The 16,757-nt window shown below is 45.6% G+C and overlaps 1 protein-coding gene across 2 annotated transcripts in view; it reads left to right on the top strand.

Annotated features, from left to right (window-relative positions):
- Positions 1–16,757, top strand: part of SLC39A11 (solute carrier family 39 member 11) — a 369,910-nt gene that overhangs the window by 3,224 nt on the left and 349,929 nt on the right. The gene's annotated exons all lie outside the window — the stretch shown is intronic.

The following is a 16,757-nucleotide window of genomic DNA, read 5'->3' as shown; positions in this document are numbered from 1 at the left end:
TGTCTGCGTTAATTACCGTAACTCAGCACCCGCTGTCTGATTGTAACGTCGGCTCGGGACGCTCGCGTCCCTTTCTGGTCCATTTGCGACCGCGGACGGTGGTCTTTCCTCCGCGATGCGCGATTCGCTCTGCGCCGATCCCTCCGCTTGGAAGCCTGCAACCGCGGGTGAAGCGGGCTGGCCGGCGTCGGGTGGACGCAGCGAGCTGGAGATTGGTAGCGGGAGCCTCTCCCCGTGCCACTGCAGGCGCTGGGCAGGCGGCCTCCTGTGGGTGGTTGGTAGCCGTAATTTTCTGTTCTTAATCGCGTGCAGTGCCAGGAAAATAGAAGTCTGGGTCCGCTTTTGTTCATCGGAACGAGTAACTTGACAGTGGCCTCGAGTCGGATGGGGCATGGGGACAGGATTCCTCCCTAAGGGATGCTTGTCCTCTTGTTTGCTTCTGCTTTGCTGTTGGTGGTGGTTCTTTGGAATTTTCGTTTTTGTTTCAAACCAGTGGTTAACCACAGAAGATGTTTCCCTGCATGACAGAAATCCAGAGAAGCATATTATGTACCTGCTCAAGTCATGTAGCTAATAAGTGATGGAGTCAGACCTAGATATTTGAACTCCTGGCTTGTGCCTTTCCTGCCTTGTCGCACCGCTTCCTGCAAACTCAGAACAGTCCCAGGTGGCGGGTCTGCCATTTGCCCTCACTGCGATTGCATTCTTTAGGTGAGATTTGCCGGTGTTTGGCTGCCTAGCATCTGCGGAAACTCTTCTATGTTTGGGAAAGTCACCTCTGTGTGGCAAGATCTTTTCCAGGGACCCCTTACAGCTATGGTGCAAGCCTGTGCCCTGGGATTGGCCACTCAGACACAGCCACCTGGGACTTGAAATGGAGAAGTAGCCATGTCATGAAGCGGGGCCAGTGGAGATTTCATGTTGGTGCTGGCAGAGGTACCCCTGTAACATCCAATCTCCAGGGCAGCAGGGGCATTAAATCCACCTGGAGCTCCCAGCTGCCAGTGCTGGTGCTAGGGGCAGCTGTGGGTGACCACAGCGAGGTCCTCACCGGAATTTCCCTGTGTCATGCTTTGACTGGGTTCTGGATGTTAAACGTCCGTTTGTTCCTCTCTGGCCCCTGAGCCTGGTTCTTCAGCTTTCCCAGATGCTTTGAGCCGTCCATGTTGATAAATTTCCCTTCTTTGAAAATCAGCACCAGTTTTGGTTGCTTGCCCAAGAGATGCTAACCAACACAGGCCTCCGAGCTTCCAGTCCGTGAGAGTTTAGCTGATGTCCTTCTAAAAGCAAGAGGGAGGAATGTCAGCATACCAGTAGACTGTGGGGGCCTGGAGATTTTTGCATGACGCGTCTTACCCTTGTGCGCACACCTGTCATTTAAGGTATAGGAAGGGGGCTGGCCAGGTGATGTCTCTGCTGTGGAATCAGGGTGTTGAAAGCCATGCCTTCCCTCCCTTGTTTCTCTGCTTCTCCAGCCAAGTTCATCTGGTTGCCCTGAAGATGCCAGTGTTGCTCTTCTGCCTGCGGAACTGAGTGCATAACAGAAGCTGTTACCAAACCTTCTTACCTGGGCACTGGAAACACTCCTGGGGCTTGACTTTTTCTTCTCCATGCCTTCTTTCCTTCTCCCCACCCTGCATCAAGGGAATAGCTGTCCCTCTTCAGCCGCCTGTCCTTCTCTCGCCCTACCAAAAATTCAGGATGGGCACAAAGAGCTCAGCCTCAGCAGCTCGGCAAGATACTGAGCTGGGGACAGAGAGGCAGAGATGAGAACTAGAGTCTTATATCTCAAGGACGCATGGGAGTAAAGGGCATCTCCTGATCATTTAATGTTGGTTCAGGGATGAGAGAGAGAGAGTGTGTGTGTGTGTGGTGTGATTCTTGGATGTCATACTGCTTTTTTTCACCGTAAATATTAAGAGGTATAATTGGAAACATCAATGTTTTAATTGAAGAGATTGTGTTTAGATCATCCTAGGCCCCTGAAATCAAACCCAGGCTTTCTGCTAATTATAATAGCTGTAATTTCAAGTACCATCTGTATTAGCTTTATCTTTGAACATATTGTCTTTAATTCTAACTAATTCTGTAGCAGTGGTAGTCTTACACTCCCTTGATAGATAAAACAAAACTCAGCAGGGCCAAGTAATCTGCTTCAGATTATAGAGAGTCGGTGTCCAGTCCTGTCTACAGATCCCAGTCAATCTGACTCTGAAGTCCTTCCTACTTTGCCATGTTATTAGATTTAAAGTTTAGAACATCAAGAGACCAATGGGCCAAACTATTCTGAGTTACACTGAGATGGCGACCACACTGCTTCCTACCTTTTGCCTGAAGGTGGGTCTCTGCAATTGTACAGGCAGTTTGGGGATGCAAGCCAGAGGGTCTCTCCAGTGATTTGGGGGCAAGTGGCATACAGGGTGGCCATGCTGGTAGCCAGGGATCCACATGTTCTAGGGCTATCTTTTCAAAACTGGGAACACGTTCTGACATTTTTGCTTTCTCTAAGCCCATCATCACTCTCACCTCATTGAGAACATTGAGGGGGCAGGTTTCTCCTTGCTTTTTAATAGAAATATGGAAAGCAAGCCAGCATAATGCCTAAAATTGGAGGGTTTTTACAGATCTTTGGAGATACCACATGTTCTCCTCCCCTCATGTAATATGTGGTCTCGCTTCTGGGAAGGGGTTCCCCCAGATCTCGGCTCCCTGACCAACCTATTCAATAAATATCTGCAAAGCAGGTGAATAGTGTCATGCATATGGGTCACATAATCACAGAGTAGGTGCTCAAAGGATGCATTGGAAAAGGCGAAAGGCTCTTTTACTGTCAATAGCCCAATAGTTGAAATATAATGAGCAGTAAGGCAGTCCTCACCCATGTCACACCCACTGCAGCACCTTGTTCCAGTACCTCTGCTTTTATGTAAGGCGGCTGCATTTTTTGGCGTGTCAGTGTTCATCTGAAGAGGGAACCTGCCAAATCTCACACTGGTATCCTGATGATATTGGAGGGAGGGGTATCTGCTCACAGAGTCAGGGTGGAAGGGAGTCTTGGCACACTCAGAGAAGAAATAATGAATGGAAATTGAAATTAGGAGTTTGACTCTGGCTGAGCTAGGAGAGATGGAAAGGGAGAAAGCAAAAAGGAAGAGAAAAGGAGAGGTATCGGAAAACAAGTTAACAGGAGAAAAGACAGGGCCCTTGGATCTGGTGAAGGATGGGCTGTGTCAATAAAAGGAATGTCAGGGGTTGGACAGAAGTTTGAATTCCTGAATTCCAATCTGCCGCCCAGTGGGATTCAGACATTTGATGTTTGCTCTCGGCTGAGATGCCAGTGGGGTAAAGAGAGCCTAATGCAGTCTTCTTGACATCTTATCTTTATAGCAAGTTTGTCAGCCTGTGTCTACGGGAGGTGACATTTGTAGTAGAAGGGGCCATTGTTTGACTTACCTGTTTGCAGATACCTGAGACTCTGGCTTCAACAAATAGCCAGGCAAGCATTACACCTGCTGAAGGGAGCTGCATGTCTGAGCAGCACACATTCCCAATACCGTGACTAAAAACAGTGATAGCAAAGTTCACACTCCACACTTAATGTCCTAAACTAGTATGTAGCTGAGGGCTTACTTTGTTAACTAGTTCTGTGCTCGATGCTATGGAGAATACAAAAGATATTTGATGAAATGTCAATGATTCTGTAAGAAGCTCTGAGTTCTTTCCAAGTCCATTGCCTTTTCCCCTTTCCTGCCAGTTCACTCTCACTGATGAGGCCTTCTCATGTGTATTGAGAAAATAGAAGTCATCAGATGGGAATGTCCTATTAAATCCGCTACACCTACCAGCCTGCTTGAATATGTACTTAGACACCTTCTACCTCTCCTCTTGTTCCAAAGAACAAAGTGTTTCTGCTCCTTTGACCTCTGGCTCCCCCTTCCCACCTCTCAGAGACCTCACTTCCTTTTCTCTCCTGCGTCATTTTCTCTCTCCCAGCTGGAGCATTCCTATTACAGATAGGCCTCCGTTTCTGAAAGTTTGAGTTCACGACTTTGCTTTTGTGTAAGCCCTACACTGGTACCTGTTCCGCTAACCAGAAGAAATCTAAACTGGATTTTTGCTTTTACAAAAAAGGTAAGAAGTGAAAGCAGCATCAGGCGTTGGTTTTGCAGCCAGCTGGGAGAGGGCAGCGCGTGCCCAGAGCAGCGAGAGTGGCGCCACCAAGCTCCTTTCCCGGGAACCACCCAGCGTCTGAGCATCAAGCTGCCAGAGCTTTGAGTGGCGTCTGAGCACCTGGGCTTTATCTTGACTGGTTTTGTGCATCTGCTAGCACGATGTGTCCTATGGTTTCAGGAAAGCCTAAGAGATGTGATTTTTGGAGTCTGGCAATGCTGTAGATTTTTCCATATGAATTAATAGTAATTGCTTCTTCACTTTACGCTATTTTGTCTTACAAAAGGTTTCATAGAAACGCTCTGCTTTTGGGTAATGGGGAAACCCTGTGTCTTATAAAATATTCTCTAGCATCTCCTATCTTATAAAAAGGCTCCTTTGCTTACATGTCTCCTTCCGGCCTTTGCCCATTTCTCCTGTCTTCATCAGGATGAAATGTCTTGGTAATTGCTCCCTCTGCAAATCACCTCCCATTGTCTTCCTCAGCTCCACCCATTTCAGGGCTTCCCACACTGCCAGTCCATTCACCAAGGCCCCCCTTTCCATCTTGCTAATATCTCAGTTTCTGGGCATCTCAGCAGCGTTGGGCATAGCTGACCTGCCTCTCTGTGATGTGCTCCAGGCACCTCTGCACCGCCTGTCAGTGTTGGAGGGTCCGGAGCTCAGGCCTTAGCACTGGTGCCTTCTCAGTCTGCAGTCCCTGTCTAGGTGACCTCATCCTGTCCCATGCCCTTCAGAGGTAGGAGTCACTACAGTGGTTCAGGTGGAAATTGTGAAAGCAGCGGGAATGGAGAGAAGGGAACAGATGTTTGCAGATGACGCCTGCACTTGTGATCCAGCCCTCAGCTCTTGGATTATACCTCCACCTTCCTCCTTAGGCTCTCCGCTTGGATGTCGAAGAGACATCTCAGTCTTAACATGTCCTAAATAATAACTCTCTTCCTGCCACCCATCCTGTACTCTCCTCTGTGTCTCAGGAAATGACACCACCCGCTTATTCATAGCTGGGATGCAGGAACCATCCTCAGTCCCTCCCTCTCTCTCTCACCATCCACACCCAGCCCTTTTGTAAGTCCTATGGAGCCTTCCTCCAACATGGGGGTTGATGAACTTTTGCCAGAAAGACCCAGATAGTTGAGGGGCTTTGCAGGCTCTGTGGTCTCCCTCCTTAGCAAGGATTGTATCACTGTAGCATGATATCAGCAATAAACAGTACGTGAATGAACCGGCATGGCTGCATTCCAGAAACACTTTATTTAGAAGAATAGGTTGGGGGCCAGTTTGGTCCATGGGCCATAGTCTGCTGACCCCTGATCCAAAATACATCATGCCGTTTTCCATCTCCAAGTCCAAGCCACCGGTTTCTCATCCCATCACCCTAGTTACCTTCTTACTCCCTTTCCCACCCCATCCTCTTTCATCGCTCTCACGCCCAAAGCAGCAGAAGCTTTCAAAAGTGTGAATCAGGTCCTGTGCTTCCCCCACTTCAAACTTCTGGTGGCTTCCTACCCCTGTGGGGCAGACACAGGCTCCCATCAAAGGCCTTCAGGTCCTGGCATCCCATCCCATCCCATCCCCCTCTATTCCCTAACCCTACAACAGCCTCACCTGCCTTCTTCCTGTTTCATAAACCAGGCTTGGCACGCTCCTTCCTGAGGCCTCTATTCTGGCTATTTCTTTTGCCAGATCTTCATCTGCTGGTCACCTCCTCTGAGAAGCCTGCCTGGGCCGCCCCCACCTGAAGCAGGAAAAACTAACATTTATCAAGGACTCACTATATTCCAGCCGCTGTTACAGACTCTGAATATGAACTACTTTATTTAATTCTCAGGATCCTCCAAGTTCACAATACCCTCCGAACTAGATCCTGTTGTTATCTCTACTTCATTGAGGAAGAAATTGGGGCCAAGGGAGATTATATAATTTATCCCAAATCATCAAGGAAATGGCAGAGCTGAGATGTAAACCAGGCTGTTTGGCTCTGGGGCCTGTGTCCTGAACCACCACTCTTTCCTGTCTATAATATTGACATCATAGCATCTGTCACTATATTGCAATTCCTGTTCCTTTATTTGTATATTTGTTGAGTGTCTTCCCTACAACAAGAAACACAGACTTGGTCTGTCTGTTGTCTCACTTGAGTTCCCAGCTTTGAGAACAGTGTCTGGAATATGAAAAGAGACTCAGTCAGTATTTGTTGAGTGCATGAATAGTAATACAACTTTAAATTATTGGTATGCTAGAAAAATCTGTAAATAGTCAAAATACACCTTTTCTTAGAATTCCCATGAAGGAAAATGATCAGATTTACTCTAATTTCAGAAATGTTGAATTAAGTCATTCTGATCAGCCCTTCCCTCTCCTCCAAATTATATGACTTCTTTGGATTTTTGAACATTATTTATGGAGTTGGAAAAGACTCCTGTCCATTTTACCTTTCTTGTTCCCTAACCGTGTTGCTCCTGGGCTGTATACGAGTGGGTTCACATACACTGACACTCCAGAATAGCAATGCTGAGGGCTCAGCATAAGTTCAAGGGGAGGTGGCTCCTGCCAACCTGGCTGCAACCTGAGTACAGAGATCTGAAAGAGAAGCTGTTTCATTACAGTAATGCTGCTATCAGCTTACCTAGAAAAGTACTATAGCGTACCAGGCATCTGTGTCTGCCCTCTGAGAATATTCAGCTGTAAGGATAAAGGTTGGGTGTGATATTTTCCTCCTTGATATTTCCTAACTGGAAAAATAGCTTGGGAGGAAGCAGTTTTCAAGTTCACCTTGGCTGGGGTGGGCCACTGGCAGGATCAGGCCTCCTTGTGGGAGTCACACACCTAAATTATAAGTATCAGCTAAAGACAGCTTAGAACATTTAAAGTTCGAAGACTCAGACCCGGGTAATCAGATCTCTGTGGAGACTGCAAAGCGTCAGGCAGTGTGCTAACAGAAAGTACTACTAAGCTCGACTTCTGGGTTGTGAAGGTTGTTTTTGTTATTTTAAGTTCCACCAGGCCGATCAGAAACATCAACCTTGCTTGGCCCAGGACTGGATGCCAAAAGCCTTTGGATCCGTAGATGTGAGAATTTGTGCAGTTCGGGGATCTGCAAATACAGTCTGGGGGCAAATGCAGCCAGTTACCTAAAATGTATTGAATAGCCAGGTCAGTTTTTTGGTAGGATTTTGGCACAGGTGGTGGTAATGGAAGCGTGTACTACTTGACCTTTCAGTGTGAAAAGTTGTGCAGATGAATTTGTATCCTGCAAATAGAGACCGCCAAGTTGTATTCTGCAGGGTCATGCCCAAAGCAGAGTTAAATCTTTGGGTGTTGGCCCCATAGGGTGCTATGTGAATGGCTGGAACTCTAGCCTTCTGTCCCTTTTGCAGCTCCCAGGCTGTGCAATGGCTGTTCTCTTAAAGTCCAGCTTCTCCTCTTAGGATTCGGAGAGTGCTTATAATGTCGGAAGGCCCCAGTGGCCCTTTGGGTGTGCCTGTACCTCAGTGGAAGTTTTGATGAACACCAGCTGCTCCAGAGGACCATGGGCAACTTTGGGAGTGCTGGGACCCCAAGCTGGGGGATGTCTCATGCACTGGAGTGCCGGTGATTGTCCAGGCGCCTCCTCCGGGCTGCCTGATTCTTTCTGTGCCCCAGAGGCCGGGCCCCGCGGACCGCCTCATCTGGCTCCCTTGCCTCATAGCTCGGGTTGAGTTCAGCCAGTGGACAGAGAGCAACGGAATCTACTGTGATTCTGGCCTGGCTGAACCGCTTCACAGACACAGCTTCTGTTGAGTCTTACTCTCCCCATGGTTTTGGTTCTCACTGGGCTCTAGTCATATCATCCCTTCCCTTGTCCCTTCAGCTCTAGGGCTGGTAAACACTTCCACCTTGACCTGGCCTCTGGGTGCCTTATTATTCTCTTGCTGATTCTCTCATGCCTGCCCACACCTCCATACACAGGCCCTCCTTGCATTCACCTCCGTTAAACCCCTTGGAGTGCGCCATCTGCCTCCATCTGGACCGGGAGCCATCCAGATGGTTACAGACCCAGGATTAATGGCACGCTTCTCTCCCTGCGGTCAGCATCAGGCACCAGGCCAGCCATGGTCTCACGCTGGAGGAAGAACAAAGAACTAACTCAGCAGTTTGTCACGTGCCAGGAACGGCTACGTTTCTAGAATGTTTTGGCAATATGGGGCTCTGTTTAGAGAGATGACAGGTTAGATCCCTGGTCCATTTTATGTGGGGAGGCCAAAGTTTAGTTAGGTTTAACGGAGGAGGGAAGTCCTCTAGCTGGAAAGGAATATGTGTAGACAGCTAACCCGTGGCACCTTATTGGGCACACACGTAATGCATTTACTTTTCTGCCCCAAATTTGCTTTCATCCTGTGTCACGTGGCTGGTTCGGTGAGTGCCAGCGAGGCCTGCCACTAATGGCAGGATTAGAAGCCATGATTTAGTATTAGCCAGTTTCAAAAGTGGTAAGTTGTTTAACAACCAAAACATTTCTTGTCTTCTCTCGCTGTGATTAAAGGTCAGGAGAACCTAATATCTTCTGCGCACCTCTATGTGCCTAATAATGTGACAGATTACCTAAGATATTTTCTTTCATCCAATCTTTACACAGTCCTGTGAGGTATGCAGACAAGAAAGTTGTGGGCTCTGGAATGTCGGGAACTTGCTTGAGGTCCCACACCCCTTAGGTAAAGAGCAATGTGGCAAAATGGTTTGGAGCATGGGTTCTGGGCAAGCAATGCAGGTACACTGTGCCTCAGTTTCCTCACCTGTTGGGTGGGGGTGATGGCAGTACCTGTGGGTATTGAAGGAGATGATGCATATAAAGTGCTTAGGACAGGGATTGGTACAGTGCGAGCACTCCAAAACTTAGTTAATTTTCCTTTCCTTTCAAAGTGGATCTAACCATTCAATTTGTAGTTAAGACTCTGTTTTAAGTAGCTGGAAATTTTTGTCATGTTTTGATTTTGAGTGAAAGAGAGATGAGAAGATGATAAAAAGTTCTTTTCTTTGACCTGATTGTGAAACTCTTGACATTTCTCTATAGTCAGTTTTGCTATTAGCAAGACCTGGCATGTTTTTATGGCATTTCTAGAACATCCCTTTTGTCATCTGCTTTACAGTGACTTAGCCATGCCTATTAAACTGCCAAATCTGGACGATATCAGAAGGGGCCATTCAAAATCGGTCTGTGGACAAAATGGGACTCACGGGTGGGTGTGTATTTTTAAGCTTTCTATTTTCTTTTGCTGCCAGACAAATGATTGCTAAGACATCTAGAAAAAATTTTGTAGGCTTTTTGTTTGGCTTAAGAGTTTTAACACAAATTTTAAAGTGCTAAAGTTTCCAGTTCAGTGTTTTAGGAGACCTAGAAAGCGTGGCTTATATCGTTCAGGACTCTAACCTGTTCTTCTGAATGTGTGGGGTCTTTTTCAGAGGTAGATGGGAACAGAGGTGAGTTTCCATAGCTAGCCTCATCAACAAACTGCAGCCTGAGTCTCTCCCACTAGGAGTATGATTTCACATGAAGGTAGTTCATAAAGCAGCACACTTGCAAATAAAAACAAGCCACTAACAAGAAATGTTTGCTTCTTGCTTTCTGGTATATACAATCAGTTACAACAGCAAAGAGAGAGACAAATGTATCTGACAGAGAAACATACCCTTCTGCAGAGGCAGTGTAGCTTATTTGAAAGCAAAGACAGTTTCAGTATTTCATCTACATCCTGGGCATACAGGAATGTCATGTTAGCAAGAATAACCATGTTCAAAATACCGTAAGAATAACAGAAATAGCTTACGTGCACACCCGTTTTTGACATATTACAAAATCAGTCACATCACAAAATTGAACCTGTTTTTGCATTCGGGACTGCTGAAGGCTCTTTCAGATGTTCCAGGTTTCCTCATATCCACAGGGCATGGAAGGAGAAAGACAACTCCAATAAACCTTCAGAGACTGGGGGTGGAAAGGAGCCCGAAGCCTTGCATTTCATCACCTCCACCACCTTCAAGAGGAGGGGTAATATCAATGTCAGCACTGCCACAAAGAACAGGAAGGGCGTGAAGCGCCGTGTAAGAGCGTGTGCGGGAAGTTTTCAGTCTCTTTGATGATGATTGATCTACTGTTTGTAAGAACCCACTGTTGTTGATGGGTGAGTGACAGCCAGAGTGACGGATAGATTGACTGTGAAATAAGGAGTAAGTATACGTTAGGAAAAATGCACCATACATGTTAAACTACCTTTAAACTTGTTCTAAAAGTCAACACACCATAGACTCTTCACTCTGTTCTTTCCTATTGAGATGGTTCTCAGGCTGTTGGAAATTCGAGTGGACGCTTTTCCTGAAGAAAGTGCTTTGAAGTCAGTCTGGGTCGTTGAATTGTCTGTTGTTCCTTCTGCTCATGATCAAATAGGGTGAGCCTGGAGGATTCATTGTGTGGCTGGACCGGCTGATTTCCTCCTCCAGACAGATGGAAAGCCATTCTTCATTGGCTGGTTATTCCGATGGGGAACCTTTGTCTCCTGCTCATCTATGTGTTAAACTGCTCTGTCCAAGGCCGTGCACTCACCAAGAGGAGAGGGGACAGAGATAAAGGAGGCCTGGCCCTGGATCGCCCATTCATAGGATTCAATGCCTCTGCTGACTCTTTCCTTCAAAATCAGTTCCCAGCCTCAATTTATGAAAACTTGCACGTCACTTTCTAATGTTTAAAGGTGGGCATTGTGGTATTGTCGAAGAGAGAAGGCATTTTTCACATTTGAAATATTAAGGATAGATATTAAAGAGCACTGTTTTTGAAAGATAGGTAGAGGAAATAGTTAAAGGAAATGAACTCTAATGGGTTAGATTTCAAATATGTGACTTGTGGTCATGTCTACGTGGGAGTTGGGAAGAGATATTAGGAGGCTGTTTTATAATCTGCCAAATCTTCATTTAAGCTGAAGGCAAAAGCGAATCTTCATCCAGTCTGGGCCTTTGTGTTAGTTTGGAGCACAGCTGGAACTGAACTAACCTTCATTAACCTTGACAGTGAACCCTGGAGATCAGACTTCTGTTCATCAGAGAAGGATGTAACAACGCTCTCCTTCCTGTCACATACTGGCAGGTACATAAAGAGCAAACAAGATGGGCCAATAGAGATATCCTAGGCCATGAAAACAGACCAGAATGGGAGGGTGGGAAAAGGAGAACTTCTTTCATGCTGAGGAGACTTCTTTTGTGGATGTGCTCATGGCTGAGGAGGAGAAGCACAATTCATTTTTCTTGGTGGCTGAGCATCTCAGCTTCCCTGAATGTTCAACCTCACATTTGCATTGAGAAGAATGGGCATGCAAAGCTATAGCAATCAAAACAGTATGGTATTGTCATAAAAACAAGCATAAAGATCCGGGGAACAGAATAGAGAGCCCAGAAATAAACCCACACAGACATGGTCAATTCATTTATGACAAGGAGCCAAGAATATACAATGGGGAAAGGATAGTCTTTTCAATAAATGGTGTTGGGAAAACTGGACAGCCACATGCAGAAGAATGAACTTGACTCATATCTTACATGACTCACAAAAATGACCTCAAAATGGATTAAAGACTTAAGGCCCCAAATGATGAAACTCCTAGAAGGAAACAGGTGATAAGCTCTTCAATATAGGTCTTTGGGATGATTTTTTTGGATTTGCCGCCAAAAGCAAAGGCAAAAATACACAAAAACAAACAAACAAAAAAAAGTGGAACTATGTCAAAAAAACTTCTGCACTACTAAAGGAAAAGCTGACCTACTGAATGGGAGAAAATATTTGCAAAGCATATATCTGATAAGGGGTTAATATCTAAAGTACAAAAAGAACTCATACAACTTGATGGCAAAAAAAAACATGATGGGAAAATGTACAGATCTGAATACACATTTTTCCCAAAGAATACATATAGATGGGCAACTTAGGGTGCACAAAAAGATGTGCCACATCACTAATCATCAGGGAAATGCAAATCAAAACCACAATGAGGTATCACCTCACACCAGTGAGAATGGCTATTATCAAAAAGACAAGAAATAAGTGTTGGTGAAGATGTGGAGAAAAGGGAGCCTTTGTGCCCCCTTGGGAGGAATGTAAATTGGTGCAGTAACTATAGAAAACAGTATCCTGAAAAAATTAAAAACAACTACCATATGATGTGGGAATTGCACTTCTGGGTATTTATATGAGGAAAACAAAAACACTAACTCGAAAAGATATCTTCACCCCCATGTTCACTGTACATTATTCATGATAGCCAAGATACAGAAACAACCTAAGTGTCCACTAATGGTTGAATGGTAAAGACAAAAAATAGGTACATAGATAGATAGATAGATAGATAGATGGAATATTATTCAGCCATAAAGAGAGGGAAATCTTGCCATTTGTGGCAATATGGCTGGACTTTAAGGGTATCACACTTAAGTAAGTCAGAGAAAGACAAATACTGTATGATGTCCCTTATCTGTACAATCTAAATAACAGTTACAACCAAAAATACCCACCAAAACCAAGATCAAAGTTACAGAGAAGAGATTGGCAGTTGCCAGATGTAGGGGTGGGGCAAAGGTGGGCAAAGTGGGTGAAGGGGGTCAAAACCTTCCAAACTTTCAGTCATAAAAATATTTAAGTAAGTCCTGGGCATGTAATGCACAGTAGGGCGACTATGGTTAATAATACTAACCGCATATTTGAAAGTTGCCAAGGGAGTAAATCTTAAAAGTTCTTATCACAAGAAACACCCTTATTGTGATCGTTTCACAATAGATACAAATATCAACTCATCACTTTGTACACCTGAAGCTAATAAAATGTATGTTAACTATACCTCAATTTAAAGAGAAGGAAAAAGAAGCTGGTGGGGGGTGGGGCGGGAGGAGGAAGAAATGTCTGTTACAACACTGTCCTCCAGACTCTATTTTAAAATTATTTTGAATGATTTTCTGCAAAAAAATTTGTTTTGTTGTTCTTAGGCAAAAATACTGCTGTTAGAAGAACATTTAAGCTGGTTGACTAGTGGGGATGATTTATACTTTTGTGAACTCTACTTTAAAAAAATATTGAGGTGGCCTGTTATTGCTGGGACAGCTGGCTGGGGCTAGGCATGCAGTCTATGATGGGGCATGAAATCCTCTGGGTGAAAAAACTAGCTTATACACAATGTCCCCTCCCCTACCTAGAAAAAAATGACTGAATATCCCTAGACTTCGAAAGAGTTCAAATTATAGTTCCCTTCCTCCATGGAAAGCCTTGGAGAATCTCTGCGTTGGAGGCCTTGCCTTAAAAGATATAGAAGGTACATGGTGTGTGTATGTGTGTGTCACACGTGTGCCTCACACATTTGTGCATGCACGTAACACATAGATGAACATGTCCTTCACCTGTGTGTGCCACTCGTGTGCACCATTATGTCACCTGTGTGCATTGCAGCCTGCGTGTGTGTGCCTGAGAACACTGTGACTAAGGTACAAGATGAGAATTGAGAGATTGAGAGCCTTGGAAGACTGTCCATTTCTCCTGAGAAGTGGGATACTGGTTAATGTTAAGAAAACAATGAAGCCTTCGTTATGCTTTACAAGGACCATTTGGGTTTCTTGTTAAAGAAACTGATAGCCATGGGAAAGTATATGGGCTCTCTCAGTAATGACCACATTCCCTCGCCTGGGGATGGGAGCCCTCGAAGGAGCTGACACCCCAGCTGTGTATGTGTACGAGGTGGGGGGGGCACTGCCAGGAGTGGCACTGCTGCTGCTTCAAGGCACCTGCCGAGCTTACAGATAGTCCCCGAATGCTGACTGATAGAGTAGCAATTTTCCCTCAGGGCCCCTTCCCGCCACTTTGTAATCTGATCTTTGAAGGACCAGGGACAGCTCTGCCTCCTGGGTGCAGGGCTGAAGCAGTCTCATTTGGTGGGTCAGAGCACACCCCTCTTTCTCTCTTCAGTGGCGGCCACTGCAAAGAGCCTTAAATACTGGAGGCCTGAATCCCCGGATGACTCAGTGGAAGGTTGTAGAATGTCGATTCAGATCTCGTTTTTAAGGGGTTTTGCATCTCATTCCTCAACACACTTTTCTACAAGGATAGGGCAATTTTTTCTCTAACCAGTCCTCTCAGGACCAGGATCAAAAGTGAACTACCTCTCGCCACCAGACACCAAAATCCTGGCAAAGAGGTTTTTTTTTTTTTTGTCTTCTCCCTGGTCTGTCCCTTCAATAATGCCAGGAAAGAAGAGAGAGATGAAAAAATAGCCTCACCCTGTCTCCATATAAACACCTCCCTGCCCACCTGAAGTTGAGTCCGGGTCAGTAGCTCCTGTACTTCAAATCTTTGATCAACAGGAGACAGACATTCACTGACCCAGGGATCAGGCCACAGCATGTCATCTAAGGTTATATTCACTTTTAGGAGAATCAGTAGTGTTTACATTCAGTCTGCTTAAGTCTTGGTTAATATTTAGCTCTGCTTTTCAGCATCATGCACTTACACACAGCCTAACACATATAAAGGAGAAAATTGGATTGTCAGCCTGTGTCCTGTCACTGCTGAATTGAAGGCAGGGGTGGGGTGGGCAGTCGTTGAAAGTGGCAGGGGGGTGGGAGGTGTGAAAGCTGCCCCTGAGCTGTTATTCTCAAGCCTGCCGGCCTGCTGGCTCGCGTAACAGCCACAGAAGCCTTTCGGCTCTAAGTAGAATTTAGCCCCTGCTGCCTTCTTTCTGCTGCTAGGAAAAAAAAAATAGAGACTCCTCCTATGCAGATATTTCAAGAAATTCACATGTTAGAAGCAGAACAACCACTTAGGTGAAGGTTTGTTCTGATAGAACGTTTGGTAGGAAATCTGGTGTTTTTGAATCTGACAAAAACATGGCTCAGAGAAGTGAGTGTAAATTATTCCTTATAAGCTCATATGCTCTTCTGGCCAACTATTGTAATTTTTGTCGCACCCATTTCAGAAACACTTAATTGGACCTTCCTAACCATATACGGAGCCTTTTGCTGATTCTCTTGCTGGCTTTCTTCAAGGCCGAAGTTCATTTCTGCCTTCCTCTGTGACTCTCCTGTCCTGACTGAACAGTCGCGTTTGGAGCTGATTAGGAGCGTGTATCTCGGCAGCCCTTACTTCCTCCCTCTCTCAATGAGCAGACTGCACACTTTTCCTGCGTGGTGTCCGTATCTAGGGCAGCTGCGTCTGAGAGCTTCAGCAACCAACACTTGTATTCCGTCATGGGGAGATTCAATGTGTGTAAGCAAACAGACTCCCGTTCACTGCCAGCTCTGGGAGTCCCAGCCGCCAGCCCACATTTTCTTCTCTGCATACCGTTTATGATAGATAAATAAACCCAAGAGGTACAATTATAAGATGACACTATAGGAAAATTGTAGCAAAAAACGCAGGCAGTTACTACCCTATGCTACTGGCTCCCCGTCCTCCTCCTCCTCCACAAAACAAGGAAATGCCATGTCCTCCTTGTGTCCCCTTAAACTGCCCCAAGCTAGGGCACAAACCCCACCAAAGGTTCACCTCCAAGTCTGGTATTACTCCACTCTGGGTGTTACTGAAACACAAGCTAGTATCATTCAACACTCGCCACCACAAAGTCGTGTTATCTCTCTGGATACTTTTGTCACTAAACCCACTTAGGTATAATCTTAACCACCCATGCTAATGGAAGGGCTGTGGGAGGTTGCATAGTCCTCACGGTCAGATATCCTGACCCAGAGAGCAAGTCATCCTGAACGAGATGTTTGAAAAGGTGGAGAATACCTTTTCATATACTAGAAACCTGGTTGCTTATTTGGACAGATCAGTCCTAAAGGCCTCATTTTATAGCCCTAGGGTGGCCATCCTGCTGATGTGTACCCCCCTGGGTACGCATCTCAGTCAAGACTAGAAGGCTGCTCTGGAGCCTGGCCACCCTGGAGGCAGTTCCTCCAGTTGCAGGGACGTGAGTGCTCCAGAGTGTGAAATTATCTGCACCAGTTCTTGGTCCCTTGGAATCACTTCCCTAGAAAGAAAGTATTTATTCAAAGACCCTTGGAACACCTCATGTATAATAACGATAAAGTTGGGTTTGCAGCATTTCCTCCCAAATCTTTGCTTGTTTTTATGGAGGAGGAGGAGAAAGAGGATAGTCGCTCTCTATTAACTGTGGCTGCTAGAAAGTCCTAAACTGAACTTGAAGCCGACCTTTGTTTTAGTAATGGTGAGGAGTTTTACTGCATGCATTTTCATGTAACTTTCTTTAGAGTCCCACCTTACAGAGGTACCTCTCTTTATTTTTGCATGGATTCATTTACCCACCTTAAATCTCATTGAAGACAGGTTTTTCTAGGCCATAGTAAGAAATGAGGTGGTGTGAATAGTATAGACAGATGAAGGGCAGCACGTTAACAGTGATAGCCACAGGTGAAGTTCTCATTCTCACCGTCAAACAGCCCTTGCTTAGGGGGCCAGAAGAGGTAAGCTCATTTTTAAATATGGTAAAATCTGTACGCGAGACACCAGGGAGCATCTCCTATAAACCAGAGATGGTGGCATCCTCACAAACTCCAGCTGTCTA

The sequence above is a fragment of the Manis javanica genome, chromosome 4 (assembly GCF_040802235.1).
Source record: "Manis javanica isolate MJ-LG chromosome 4, MJ_LKY, whole genome shotgun sequence".
Lineage (NCBI taxonomy): Eukaryota > Metazoa > Chordata > Mammalia > Pholidota > Manidae > Manis > Manis javanica.
The sequence above is the reverse complement of the archived record's forward strand: the minus strand, read 5'-3'. Positions and strand labels throughout refer to the sequence as shown.